Source organism: Panthera leo, chromosome E1, assembly GCF_018350215.1.
Source record: "Panthera leo isolate Ple1 chromosome E1, P.leo_Ple1_pat1.1, whole genome shotgun sequence".
In the NCBI taxonomy this organism is placed as follows: Eukaryota; Metazoa; Chordata; class Mammalia; order Carnivora; family Felidae; genus Panthera; species Panthera leo.
In genome coordinates, this window is record NC_056692.1 from 10,528,106 (window position 1) to 10,543,102 (window position 14,997).

General features: G+C 44.9%; 1 long non-coding RNA gene across 1 annotated transcript; it reads left to right on the top strand.

Moving 5' to 3' along the window:
- The first annotated feature begins 9,774 nt into the window (after window positions 1-9,774).
- Window positions 9,775-14,677, top strand: LOC122205828. The gene is made up of 3 exons (XR_006196286.1): window positions 9,775-12,467; window positions 12,566-12,692; window positions 14,553-14,677. It is a non-coding gene; the product is annotated as an uncharacterized LOC122205828 (long non-coding RNA).
- Window positions 14,678-14,997: the final 320 nt, after the last annotated feature.

Sequence of the window (14,997 nt, forward strand, 5' to 3'; positions counted from 1 at the left end):
CAGAGACACAGACTGTGAGCAGGGGAGGGGTAGAGAGGGGGGAGACACAGAATGTGAAGCAGGCTCCAGGCTCTGAGCTGTCAGCCCAGAGCCCGATGCAGGGCTTGAACTCACAGAGTGTGAGATCATGACCCGAGCCGAAGTCGGTTGCCTAACCAACTGAGCCACCCAGGCACCCCTATATCTCAATTTTTAAATAGAACCAGGGAACAAGAGAAGAAGCCCAGGCAGCTCAGGCTGCTAAACACAGCGCTTCCCTGACATGGTACTGATTCAATCACGTGCGGGCTCAGATGCAGAGTTTTGTGACTTAGATAGTAACACACTACATACTAAGTAAAGAATATTTTAGTTACATGTTACTAAAAACAGAGCAACCCCCCACCCTCTCCAAAACACAGTGTTTCACAGATCTATCACCCCTGCATCAATCCTGCAAAGAGCTCAGTTAGACACTGTTTCCACATAGGCAACTAGAGAAAGTTGGACACCTATGACACCGCGGCTAAACGGTAAAACAAGCTTTAGAAGAGAGGTCGTTAGGCTGACTTTATTCCAGAGGGGGCTTGCGGGACACAGGTTTCAATCCATGGCACTAAGCCAAAGAGCCCATATGCTAAACATTTCTCCACGACATCGCTGTTCTGAGTCAACTATGCACCCAGCTCCGGTGGGATGGTTTCCACGCATACCAATAAGAGAGGAAAGAACACCTGCTAACCAGAAATTCACAGAGATGTCACTGCACTGACTCAACCTCTCCCAGAGCTCTTTCAAACGTGGAGTCTCAGGGCGCCTGCGTGGCTCAGTTGGTTAAGCATCCAACTTTGGCTTGGGTCATGATCTCACAGCTCATGGGTTCGAGCCCCGCGTCCGGCTCTGTGCTGACCGCTCGGAGCCCAGCGCCTGCTTCGGATTCCGTGTCTCCCTCTCTCTCTGCCCCTCCCCCACTGCACTCTGTCTCTGTCTCTCTCTCAAAAATAAATAAAAAACATTTAAAAATTTTTAGAAAAACACTGAGTTTCGACACATGTCGCAAATGACAAAATACGCGAGTCACACAACGTTAAACACGGTGGATATCACTATATTTCATCATTCATGCACCTAGTCCTTCAAACGCAGAGTGCCAACACTGATCACTAAAAACAGAGTGCACACACAACCGTGTGCTAACGTCACTAAAGAGGAGTAAATGATGCATAAATTCTTTTTTTATATGTTGAAAAATTTATATTTAGATTTAGCCAGCTGGGCTTAGCTCAGATGATCCCAATTTTGCTGGCAACGTCCAAAGCATCATAGTCAGGAGTCAGCCGAACATATGCCTTCTTCTCTCCATCGGGCCGGATCAGCGTGTTGACCTTGGCCACGTCAGCGTCCTAGAACTTCTTCGTAGCTTGTTTGATCGGGTGCTTGTTGCCCTGGACGTCCCCAATGAACACAAGTGTGCTGTGTTTTTCTATTTTCTTCATGGCCGACGCGGAAGTCAGGGGGAACTTGGTGATGGCATAGCGGTCAAGCTTGTTTCTCCTGGGGGTGCTCTTTGGAAGCTATTTGGGCTGCCTTCGGAAGGTGGATGCGGATCTTCTTCTTCGTATGTGACTTTGGACACCTTTCAGCACAGCTTTCTCGGCTTTCAAAGCCTTTGCGGGCTTTGGCTTTGGGAAGGGCAAGGGCTTCCTCCTTCTCTTTCAGTTCCATCCTCCTGAAAGGGCCATGATGCACCAATTCTTAATCATAATGGTTCCCAGAGACTTCACCACGACAAAGAAAACATGCACCTAGTTCTGGCAGGACAGAGTCTCAACAGATGTCAGCAAGGGACATGCGTGACAGAGAACTGAACACAGCGATTCAGTCATCGCTGTACTGAATCGGTCACGCACAGAGCTCTGATGAACAGAGTCTCAATATATGGCGATAAAGAAATGAGTACACACGCACACCGTGTCGCACGCATCCTTCCACACGGACATCTATGTACCAAGCCGGTCACCACCTGTCGTACTTGTGTGAAGAGTTTCAACGTATGGCACGAGGTCAGGAGCAAATGTACCACACAGGGCTCCACAGAATGCATCAGGCAGACGTCGTATACGAAATATTCAGGCCCCCAGCTCTGTTCTGCAAAGTTTCCACTCCTGGAAAGGAGTATGTGCATAAACACGCTCTTTTACAGGGATGTCCCTCCAAGGAATAAATCACACGCGCTGGCCTATTATTCCAATGCCAACATGCGTCAGTTGGTGACCTGCACCATGCATTTCTAAGCAGTTTTTCACAGAGACTTCACTTTCTGGAATCAATCATGTACCCAAGCTTTATATATATATATAAATATATATATATATATTTTATATATATAAATACATATATTTTATATATATATATATATATATATATATTTAAATGATGGTTTCTAGATCATAGGATAGTTTTTCCTTTTAACTTTTTCAATGTTTACTTATTTTAGGGACAGACAGAGACAGAGTGTGAGCGGGGGTGGGGCAGAGGGAGAGGGAGACACGGAATCCGAAGCAGGCTCCGGGCTCCGAGCTTTCAGCCCAGAGCCCGATGTGGAGCCCGAACCCACGAGACACAAGATCACGACCTGCGCCAAAGTCGGACGCTTTACCCACCGAGCCACCCAGGCGCTCCCCTACTCTATTTTTAAAACGCTTTAAGCATGCGCCACCAAGAAAGGTATACATCCGTTGCAAGTTGCTAAACACTGTAGGTGTGTCCGTGATTCGGTACAGTGCTGTCTCTGATACACTGTGGTTAGTGCCGTGTGGCACATGCACCTTTTGTTCAGTGACACGTGCTGCAACTTGGCTTTTAAGAGCGAGGCGTGTGATTGATTCAGTATATGATTCCTCTGTGAAGCAGTGTTTTTAGCACTGGGTGGTGCACAAATGAATTGCTTTGTTGAGATACGTGCGAACGCTGCGTTTAACAGGGCATGGTGTGTAATAGCTTTGTGAAACACTGTATTTAGTTGTACTGTTTCACGGATGTACTTGCTTAACGGTATATGTTAAAACTTGGCGTTTAACAGAGTCCAGTGTATTTAGATTCTGTGTAGCATGTCTCTGTGTTTAACACTAGTATGGTGGGATATGTGTAGACCATTCCTTAATGACCTATGTGAAAATTCTGTGTTCAGGGCCCTTGGGTGGCTTGGTCTGTTAAGCATCCAGACTGTCGACTTCGGCTCAGGTTGAACTCACGGGTTTGTGAGTTTAAGCCCCGCATCGGGCTCCATGCTGACAGTGCAGAGCCTGCTTGGGATTCTCTCTCTCTCTCTCTCTCTCTCTCTGCTTCTCCCCCTCTTGCACACGCCTGCTCTCTCTCACTCAAAATAGATAAATAAACATTAAAAAAAAAAGAAATTATATGCAAGAATCAAATGGTGGGGGGGTTGCCTGCGTGGCTCAGTCAGTTGAGCATCCGACTTTGGCTCAGGTCATGGTCTCAGAGTCTATGATTTCAAGCCCCTCATTGGGCTCTGTGCTGACGGCTCAGAGCCTGGAGCCTGCTTTGGATTCTCTGACTCCCTCTGTGTCTGCCCCTCCCCTGCTTGTGCGCACTCTCTCTTTCTCTATCAAAAATAAATCAGCATTAAAAAAAAAAGACATACTGAAGAATATTCTTCAGGCTGAAAGCAACTAAACTCGGATGGGAATTCATACACACACACACACACACACACACACACACACACACACAAACAGAACTGATAAAGGTATCTCTAATCATAAAAAATTATATAAATGCATATTTCATCTACTCTTTTCCCTTAATGATTTACAAATTAAGTTTTAAATCGATGATCAACATATAAGAGCTGAATCCATGAAACTTTTAGGAGAAAACATAGGGGTGAATCTTCACGACTTTGGATTTAGCAGTTGATTCCTATATAACACCAAAAGCACAAGTAACAAAAGAAACACAGATAAATTGGACTCCATAAAAATTAAAAATGTCTATGCATCAAAGGACACCATTAAGAAAGGGCAAGGACAACTTATAGCAGGAGAAAAAACATTTACAAATCATATATTTGATAAAGGTCTAGTATCTAGAATACATAAAGAACTCTTCTCCAAAGAAGATGTATGAATGGCCAATAAGCCTATGAAAAGATGCCCAGCATCATTAATCATTAGGGGGATGCAAAATGAAAATCACAGTGAAATATCATTACAACCTATGAGAATGGCTATTAGTAAACAAAACAAAACAAAACAAAACAAAACAAAACAAAACAACACAGGGCTGCCAAGGGTTTGGAATAGTTGAATCCCTTGTGCACCGCTGGTGGGAATGGAGAACACTGCCGACTACAGACAAAATGGTGGTTCCTGAGAACATTAAATACAAAATTAATATACGATATTCATAGCAGCATTACCAACAACAGGTGGAAATGTCAAATATCCACCCACAAATGAATGGAGAAACAAATACGTATATACACACGATGGAATATCATTTTTTAAATTTTTTTAACATTTATTTATTATTGAGAGAGAGAGAGAGACAGAGCATGAGCGAGGGAGGGGCAGAGAGAGAGAGGGAGACACAGAATCCGAAGCAGGCTCTGGGCTCTGAGCCGTCAGCACAGAGCCTGACACGGGGCTCGAACTCACGGACCATGAGATCGTGACCTGAGCCCAAGTCGGACGCTTAACCGACTGAGCCACCCAGGCGCCCCGACAATGGAATATTATTAGGCCATAAGCAGGAATTTGATTTTGACACGTGGTAGAACAGGGATGACCCTTGAGAACATTATGCTAAGTGAAATAAGCCAGACACAAAAGAATGAATACTGTCTGATTCCACTTATATGAGTACCTAGAATAATCAGATTCATAGAGACAGAAGGGAGGGTGGTGGTCACCAGGGGCTGGGGGAGAGGGAAGGATGGGAAGATATGATTTAATGGGTCTGAAGTTTCCGTGTGAGATCATGAGAAAAGTCCTGGAGATGGATGGCGGTGATGTCTGCACGAGAACGTGAATGTACTCAATGCCACAGAATTGTACACTGAGAGTTAAAATGGTCAAGCTTATGTTATGTGGATCTTACCACCATAAAAATAAATAGATTTTTTAACTGAAAAAGAAATGTTAAAGGGTGCTGCGTGAATTGCAACTCGCAATCCATTGCTGCATCGTGGGGAAAGGATACAGGGCTGGGCTGGGAGGAGATGTCTGCTGCAATCCCCTCTCTTCTGCTGAGGGAGGGTGGGTTACAGACAGGGCTCAGCCCTCAGTAGAAGGTGAGGTCTGACCACCTCTTTCTTTAAAAAAGCCGCACCCTTGGGGTGCCTGGGTGGCTCAGTCGGTTGAGCGTCCGACTTGGGCTCAGGTCACGATCTCACGGTTCGTGAGTTCGAGCCCTGCGTCAGGCTCTGTGCTGACGGCTCAGGGCCCGGAGCCTGCTTCGGATTCTGTGTCTCCCTCTCTCTCTGCCCCTCCCCTGCTCGTGCTCTCTCTCTCAAAAATAAATAAAGATTAAAAATAAATAAATAATAAAAAGCCACACCCTTGTGGAATTAGAAGATAATCTCTAGATTCCGGAAGGAGTTGGCTATATAGACATTAAAGCTAACGGCAATGCTTCCATCCATGGTAGGTGTGAGGGGAGCGGGGGAGGCTGGCTGAGTTCTACAGGAGATGGAGGGGAAATAGGTCTGTGAGCCTTTCTGCTTCACTTGGAGAATGAGCCTGCCCTGAGCCAGCCTGGCCCACTTGGATGGCTTAAGGAGCCGCAGTAGTGGCTGTGACACTTGGGGCCCTGCCTGGCGAGGTGCTGTGCCTAAACCCTTGAAGACTGTGGCCAGCACAGCCTGCCCTACCCCCACCGCCTGGACCCAGCTCCCATCTGACCCACTCCGCCCAGCTCATGCCAGGGAAGAAGTGGTAAGGACCAGAGGGGCAGTGGGCAGGGCTGAGTGCAGACAGGCATGCTCCTGGCCGGCTGCAGTCCTCTTACAGGGCCCAAATTAGTTTGGCCTCCTGGGAAGATCTGCATCTCTGGAGCCCAGATCTTGAGCTGTGGATGGGATGATTTACGATAGTAACAATTAAGAATGGTAAACAGTCCCTGTTTGTGGCCAGCTCCCTTTGAAAGAGAATGCTCCTAGGTTTTTTTTGCGTCTGGGGAAACTGAGACAGGGAGAGCAACAGTGTATGGGACACGGGCACACAGCGGGTAAGTGGCCCAGCTAGAACCCTGGCCACGCCCGCTCCACAGCCCCTGTGCTAGGCAAAAAAAAAAAAACCTGTTACAGGATTTGGGCATTGGGTGGGTCATTTGGTGAAGGGTTCAAGGAAGCCATGGATTTGGTCCAGATGAAGTGCTATTAGAAAGCCGGCAACATGGGGCGCCTGGGTGGCTCAGTTGGTTGAGCATCCGACTTCAGCTCAGGTCACGATCTCGCGGTCCGTGAGTTCGAGCCCCGTGTCGGGCTCTGGGCTGATGGCTCGGAGCCTGGAGCCTGCTTCCGATTCTGTGTCTCCCTCTCTCTCTGCCCCTCCCCCGTTCATGCTCTGTCTCTCTCTGTCTCAAAAATAAATAAACGTAAAAAAAAAAAAAAAAAATTAAAAAAAAAAAAAAAGAAAGCCGGCGACAGTTTTATCATTGGGCACTTCGTGGGATGGACAGTGGCCTTATTTGCATCCGTTCTTAGATGAAATTATGAAGCGGCTTTGTTTTGTTTCATTTTTACCCCTGGTCTCAGAGTAACCTCTGAGGCTGGTAAGTCTATGAAGGTCCTTACATCCAACAGAACAAAATGGCCTGGCTGTGAGCCTCAGACGGGCTCATGATCATGCTGAGATCTAGCTACAACTGTTAGATCAGTTCCAGATGTCAGGGGCTGCTTTTCCCCTCTCAGTTTCTCTTTTGGCCAAGGACAGATGACGTCAGGCTCCAGGACATGAATTCATGATGTCTAGATTTTCACTCTTGTCAAGATGTTGTTGATTAAGATCAAAAGCCTGTGCATCGAACATACTCCATAGTTGACCCAAGGTCAATTTCTGTTTTTCTCTCTGTCGTAGGACCTGATGTGACAGTGACCACGCAGTAGCATTTAAAACTCTGGACAGGACAGGGGCGCCTGGGTGGCTCAGTCGCTTAAGCGTCCGACTTCAGCTCAGGTCATGATCTCACAGCTCAAGGGTTCGAGCCCCGTGACGGGCTCTGTGCTGACAGCTCAGAGCCTGGAGCCTGCTTCGGATTCTGCGTCTCCCTCTCTGCCCCTCCCCGACTCACGCTCTGTCTCTCTCTCTCTCTCAAAAATAAATAAACATTAAAAAACTTCTTTTTAATAAAAAAAAACCACAACTCTGGACAGGACATATAAATCAACAGTAACATAGGCAATTAACACAAACAAAATGACTATTAACGCCGGTAATAGGTCTCCAAGCCAATAGGTCCCGCAACCTAGTGGGTCTGTTTTAGAGAGTCAGGTCTTTTCCTTTAGCCAATCACGGACCTTTCTACTTGCCCCATAGCACTTACATAGGTATCACAAGATGTGCTTTAGCGTTAGCTCCCCTTGTCTGGCTAGGAGCAAATCAAAGCTTACAGGATTGCCATGGCTACGTTAGCTGATGCATTTAGATTGGTTTGTTGGGCCTTCAGAACAGAAGGGTCCTCTTTTATAACTTTGGTGAAGGTTAGAGGAAAGTGTGAACACGTTTTCTAGTTGTTTCGTTCCCTTTGTGGGCGTTGTATTTTGGGGGAGTGTGCAGGAAATGAGAACCGATGATCCCTTCTGGAAGCTTTGAAGAATAATTTGTGTTTCTTTTGTTTTAGGAATTTCTGGATGTCCCTTTTAGGACGCATGATTGACTAGAGGGGTGGTGGTTTTAAATATCTGGATACCTCTAGGGGCGCCTGGGTGGCGCAGTCGGTTAAGCATCCGACTTCAGCCAGGTCACGATCTCGCAGTCCATGAGTTCGAGCCCCGCGTCAGGCTCTGGGCTGATGGCTGGGAGCCTGGAGCCTGTTTCCGATTCTGTGTCTCCCTCTCTCTCTGCCCCTCTCCCGTTCATGCTCTGTCTCTCTCTGTCCCAAAAATAAAATAAAAAACATTGAAAAAAAAAATTAAAAAAAAAAAATCTGGATACCTCTAACCATTACTCAGGTTACACAGAATAAATGAGAATGTGGTAGACAAGTATAAGCCTGATGTCCATATGAGAAGTAATATCCTAGTGAAGTTTATATTATATTAGGAGGATAAATATCATTTCTTATAATAGGAATGAGCCAATTAGGACTGTGTTTCTAGATTTATGGTGTCTTGAGTCTTCGTGGATACCAATACAATATTTAAAATTGGCCTTTGGGGGCACCTGAGTGGTTCAGTAGGTTAAGTGTCCGACTTTGGGGTCACGTCATGATCTCATGGGTCATGAGTTGGAGCCCCGCTTCAGGCTCTGTGCTGACAGCTCGGAGCCTGGAGCCTGCTTCAGATTCTGTCTCCTTCTCTCTTTGCCCCTCCCCCACTTGCGTTCTGTCTGTCTCAAATATAAATAAACATTAAAATTTTTTTTTTAATTGGCCTTTTGCTTAGTGCCCCTAAGGAAGCTTTTTTCTTTTTTTTTTTTTTTCCCCAGAAATCTGATTTGGAACTTGTAGACTGAATAGTCATTGGCACTCACGCAGAGCTGGGAAAAAATCCAGCATGGAAAGAGGCCTTGTAGTACACGAGACTAGATATTGTCTTTCTCGAAAGACTGCTGTACTTTGTTCTGGAAAACAGCTAAGCTACTAGAGATCCATTTGATCCTTTCAAGCTGTTTGTTAGAAGAAAATCCCACACTCTTTAAAGGAATTCAACAACATTTGGGACCTGACAATGGGACCTCACAAGGTCTAGCATTCGATTAAAAATCAGTAGGCCTTGGGGTACCTGGGTGGCTCAGTTGGTTCAGCACCAACTTCGGCTCAGGTCATGATCTCACAGCTCATGGGTTCAAGCCCCGTGTCAGGCTCTGTGCTGACAGCTCAGAGCCTGGAGCCTGCTTCAGATTCTGTATCTCTCTCTCTCTCTCTCTCTCTGTGTCCCTCCTCTGCTCTCACTCTCTCAAAAATAAATAAACGTTAAAAAATCTTTTTAAAAATCGGTAGGCGTGGGGCGCCTCAGTGGCTCAGTCAGTTAAGTGGCGAGCTCTTGATTTCAGCTTAAGTCATGATCTCGGGGTCGTGGGATCGAGCCCTGTGTAGGGCTCTGCACTGAGTGTGGACTCTGCTTGAGATTCTTTCTCTATTCCCCCCACCCCCTGCTTCACTTGTGTATTCCCTCTCTCTCTCTCTCTCTCTCTCAAATATAAATAAATAAATAAATATCAGTAGGCCTGACTCAAAAAGGGGAAAAATCCTGTCACAGGCTACGATGTGGATGCACCTTAAAGACATTATGCTAAATGAAATAAGCAAATCACAAGAGGACAAATATTGCATGATTCCAATCATATGAGGTCCCCAGAGTACTCAGACTCATAGAGACAGAAAGAGTGGTGGCCGCCAGGGCTGGTGGGGGGGGGGGGGGAGGGACATTATTTTTTAAGGGAGACAGGGTTTCAGCTTTGCAAGTTTGGAGTCTGGCAGTGATGGTCACACAGTAATGTGAATGTAGTTAACACATTGACTAGCACACTGAACGGCACACTTAGAAAACAGTTACGATGGTAAATTTTGTGTTATATATATTTTACCAGTATTTAACTTTTTTTCAGAAAAAAATCAATAGGCATGGAAAGAAGCGGGAAGATATTACCCATAATCAAGGGGAAAATCTATCAGGAGAAGCAGATCGCTAAGTGGCAGAGATGAGGCAATTAATGGACAAAGACACAGAAACAGTTATAAATATCCTCTGTGTACTCAAGAATGCAGAGGATCGGGAGTGAAAAAGAAGATACTTTAAAAAGAAAGACTAGATGGGATTTACAGCAGAGTGGATATTAGAGAGTAAAGATCAGAGAAGGCAAATACAGAGACGGGAGAAAAGAACTTCAAGGACTTGTCGGACAATAGCAGATGGTCCAGCGTTCATGTCATTGAAGTCCCAGAATGAGAAGAGGCAGGAAAAAGTTCAAAGAATAATGTCCTGAAATATTCTGAATTTGACAGAAGCCAACAGATCGAGGTTCAGTGAACCTGAAGCACAAGGAAACATAAAGAAAACCACACTGAGGCACGTCCGATTAATAATTACTTTAAATGTAAATGGCCTAAAGACTGCAAACAAAAGGCAGGTATTATCAGACCGGGTAAAAAAGCAAGACCCGAAATATGCCCTCCATAAGAACCACGCTTTAAATATAAAGACACGGCTGGTTAAAAGTGCAAGAATGAAAGAGATATACCAGCCAAGCACTCCATAATACACACATGAAGCAGCTGTATCAGTATCAGACAGAGAAGACCGCAAAAGGACTATTAGCGGGGTGATAGGGAAACATTTCATAATATGCTGCATTCAGGGGAGGACAGGACATTCCTGAACATGCACGCACTTAAATAACAGGACTTCGAAACGCACGAGGCAGAAACTGATAGAATTGCCAGGGGAAGTAGACCACCATTTATGCACATCCTATTTGGAATGTATTTATAAATAATCCACCATTATAGTTAGAAATGTTCACATCCCTCTCTCAGTAGTTGATAACTGTAGATAAAATCGGTAGGGACACAGAAGGTTTAGCAATGCTGTAAACAATGTTGACCTAATTACCATTTTTTAAAAGACTCCACCCAAAAGCAAGAGTTCTCAACGGTTCCTCTTTCTCTGTGGTTCCCTCCCTGGCTGAGGAACAGCATTCTTACTCTCTCCTGATTCCCGAGTAAATCCGCAGGGGACATGCTTGCTGTGCACGTGAGAACCTACCGTATTCTGTGCTCCAATGGAGTGTTTGTGGACCTCCCTGGACAAAAGGCTGACCCGGCGACCCTGTGCCTCCTGAAAGAAAGGGGGAATCGCAGAGTGGCAGTCTCAGACCATGCTGGAAAAGCACCCAGCTGAGACAGATCCATGCACCACTCTGGGGCTTTGGGATTTAGTATCCTGGTTTAACTGGGGATATAGAACTGATAAAAATACCTTACCGAAAAGGTAAGCCAGGGCCATGTGGAAAACCAGATCCTTCGTCAAGGGCTCAGCTGGAGAAAATCAAACACGTTATTGAAAAAGATCAGAAAACAAGCCATCATTTTTTCAAAGGGACACTCACTCTGTCATATTCCCATACCTCCAGCAAGGAGGGAAGGTGACCTTGAGATAGAGAGTTGGCCCCTGTAGGGCTTTGTACCAGATCTGAGAGAGGTGAATGAGTTTGTCGTTTCATTAAGCTCCGTGGTCCCCCTGCAACTTTTCTGACTTTGATTCTGTCGCCTACAGTTTTTCTCTACATTCTGCTGTGTTTTTTTTTTTTTTCTTTCTTCTGTTCCTCTAGCTAATGAGTTCCAATTCCCATTTGCTTTTACCTTTGAAGGAGTCCAGTGTTTAGAGCAAAGTGTTCCTCAGGATTTGGGGGACTCCTACTGTTTTGTCTAGCCCGTTTAGGGAAATCTGTCTCGCCGAGTGATCTATAATTATTCGGTATGGGGATGATTTGCTGGTAGCTTCAGAAACTGAAGTGTAACGCAGAAGTGATACTTTGGCTTCTCGCCATTCCTCACCTGGCGGGGACATACGGCCTCACTAGACAAACTGCAATATTGCCAAACTGGGGTCACGTATTTAGGGAATTTGTCGTGGAAGTCCACAAAGTGTTAGAATGCCGGAGTTAGCCAATTTCTCGGATGAAATAGCCAACAACAACAACGAAGCAACAATTTGGGGGACAAGTGACATATTCTCCACGGTGGATTCCAGCTTTTTCAAGAGCGGGCAAATCCTCTGCTAGACCAACCGACTGATAATACTCTAGACCCTTGTGTCGGATCCCTAGAATCCACAGGAAGCTTTTGAACCATTGAAATTGGTCACGGTCTCTCTCCACGCTGTGAGGATTCCAAATTTTGAAAAAGCTTTCCACGTGATTTACCATGGAAACCAAGACACTGACTGCCGGCAGAATTGAGCTCTGAAGCTGGCATTTGACTCTAGACCGATAGCATTATTTCTCAGTTCTTCTGGATGCCTCCACGCTGTGGTGGTAGCAGCCACACTTACGCAAACAGCTCAAGCCTTTCTTTGGATCGTTTGACTTCTGTGTATGTCCTGGACCGTCTTTTAAGTGCAGAAGCGCTGCAGGTGCACGATCAGACCAGTAATGTGTCATCAACAAAATCATCTGAGTCAAACATCTGAGAGGAATTTTAAAGGCACTAGACTCTTACCAATGACGACCAAACAGGTGACCTTATCCAAAATGTATCAGAGACGTGCTGTCTGTCGGCAGAATTCTTTTTGGGCCACTGCCAAGGTGAGCACAGGAGACACTTGGTGGCAGTTCAATTCCATAGAATTGACACCTGTGGAAAGTAAGAGATCTTTGTCTCGTTATGTCTGCGGGATTTGCAGGTGACCTGACGTCCGCTGTCATTCGGGAGGCGTGCAAATCATGCTGGGATCTGCCCTGTCCCCTCAGCCCTGCAGACAAGTGGAGTGGATGAATCCAACACTGAAAACTTCATTTAGAAGTCTATAGGTGAGGGGATGCCTGGGTGGCTCAGTCGGTCGAGTGTTTGACTCTTGCTTTTGGCTCAGGTCATGATCTCACAGTTGATGGGATTGAGCCCCGCATCAGGCTCTGCTCTCTTTCTGCCCCTCCCCTGTTCGTGCTCTCCCACTCTCTCTCTCTCTCTAAAAATAAATAAACATTAAAAAAAAAAAAGATGTCTATAGGTGAAAATGGCCTATAGCACCCCCTCAGAAAGTATGGTGTCTCTCCCTTTGAACTTATGAACTTCAGTTTGATAGGCTGATGAATTTGGGTCTGTGCCCAATTTGGTGAATCCTCTCATAATCATGTTCAATACTTAAAAGGGCTGTGAGACCTAAAATCATAAGGACCTGGAAGGGCCCATTGCAGGACATCGGAGGAGGCCTGCCATCCTCTGCTGGGGGGATTTCATGTACATAAAGGTGTTCCAGAGGAGGGGTGCCTAGGTGGCTTGGTCAGTTGAGTGGCCAACTCTTGATTTTGGCTCAGGACATGATCCCAGGGGCGTGGGATCGAGCCCCACATCGGGCTCTGCGTGGAGCATGGGGCCTGCTTAAGATTCTTTCTCTCCCCTCTGCCCCTCTCCCCACTCACATGCACACTCTCTCTATAATCTAAATAAATAAGCACATAAATAAGTAAATAAGTAAATAAATAAATAAATAAATAAATAAATGGCATTCTAGAGGAAAGATGCCTGTCACCACACTGGGAGGGACCCTTTTACATGTTTTGATATGGTTATCAAACTGAAAGAAAAATCCAGTTGGATTCAGGCTTCTGATGTGAAGTCAGCATCTCAGGAGGAAAGGACTGGGGTTCCCACAAGGACTTGAAACAAGTTTTCTAGAATCACTGACATTGATACTGAGCTCAATAGAAAAGAGCTTGCTTTTTTTTTTTTTTTAAGAAAAGAGCTTTTCTAGTGAAATTATTACCATTATCATAATATTTGTTTAATGATTCAATCGAGTAGCATCTAATCTAGCAGATAGGAAGGAGCTCCACAGAGCTGTATGAAACAGAAGACTTTTATAAGCAGAAGGGAGCAGGAACAAGAAAGTTCTACCAGGCAGAAAAGCAAGTTGCTTATTACAAGGTCACTTTCCTTTAGGAGATTACCAAGGGTCTATCAGTAAGGTCTGATTTCTAGAAGAGCCAAAACTCTAAGTTAAAGTCTCAGTTTGTTGACATGGGCTTAGCATAAGCAATTCCATTTAGGGCCTGTTGTTTTTAACAAGTAAAACGAAAAGATATTTTTTCCTCCCTTACGTAATCAAATATTTGCTTTAAGTAAATTAAGCATATCGTTGGTACACACATTTAAAGACTCTTCTTCCTCAAGTCCATATCGTACTGAATTTTCTAATTTATCCCAACGTGATTCTGATAATTACTTTGCTTCACATTTCCCCACACAATCGCTGAATATTTCAGTGGCTGCAAAATGCCAAGAGAAACAGAAATGGAGATCATTAGAAATTATGCTATTACAATAAAATAGTAACAAAAGGGTAAATAAAAATAAGGTTGAGTTTCCTTTCCAAAAGGAATGAGATCTTTTCTCCTCCTTTTTCTTAGAACATTTCAGAGAGAAAACTTGTATTTGTAAAGAATTCCTGTGGTGCCTGGCTGGCTCCGTTGGAAGAGTGTGTGATTCTTGATCTCAGGGTTGTGGGTTTGAGCCTCGTGTTGGGTGTAGAGATCACTTAAATAAATAAGACTTTTTTAAAAATAATAAAATAAAGATAGAAAAAATTCCTCTGTCCTTTTGATACGCATGCAAATCTTATTGGCGGTTAAATAAGCCTCTTATCAGAGTTAAAACCCAGGAATATTTTTCAGCAGGGCCTGGGAGCCATCTCTTTTCAATGTCAACATCAAGGAAGACAATGCCCCATCGCCCTGTCACTGTGGGAATCTAGCTGAGGCATCTCAACTACCTGCTCGTCGTTGTAGAGGTACAAGAATTTTCTTTTCTGGGGCGCCTGGGTGGCGCAGTCGGTTAAGCCTCCGACTTCAGCCAGGTCACGATCTCACGGTCCGTGAGTTCGAGCCCCGCGTCGGGCTCTGGGCTGATGGCTCGGAGCCTGGAGCCTGTTTCCGATTCTGTGTCTCCCTCTCTCTCTGCCCCTCCCCCGTTCATGCTCTGTCTCTCTCTGTCCCAAAAATAAATAAAAAACATTGAAAAAAAAAAAAATTAAAAAAAAAAAAAAAAAAAAAAAAGAATTTTCTTTTCTTTCTTTCTTTTTTTCTTTTTCCCAGATAGAGGCCATTAACTCACACAGAT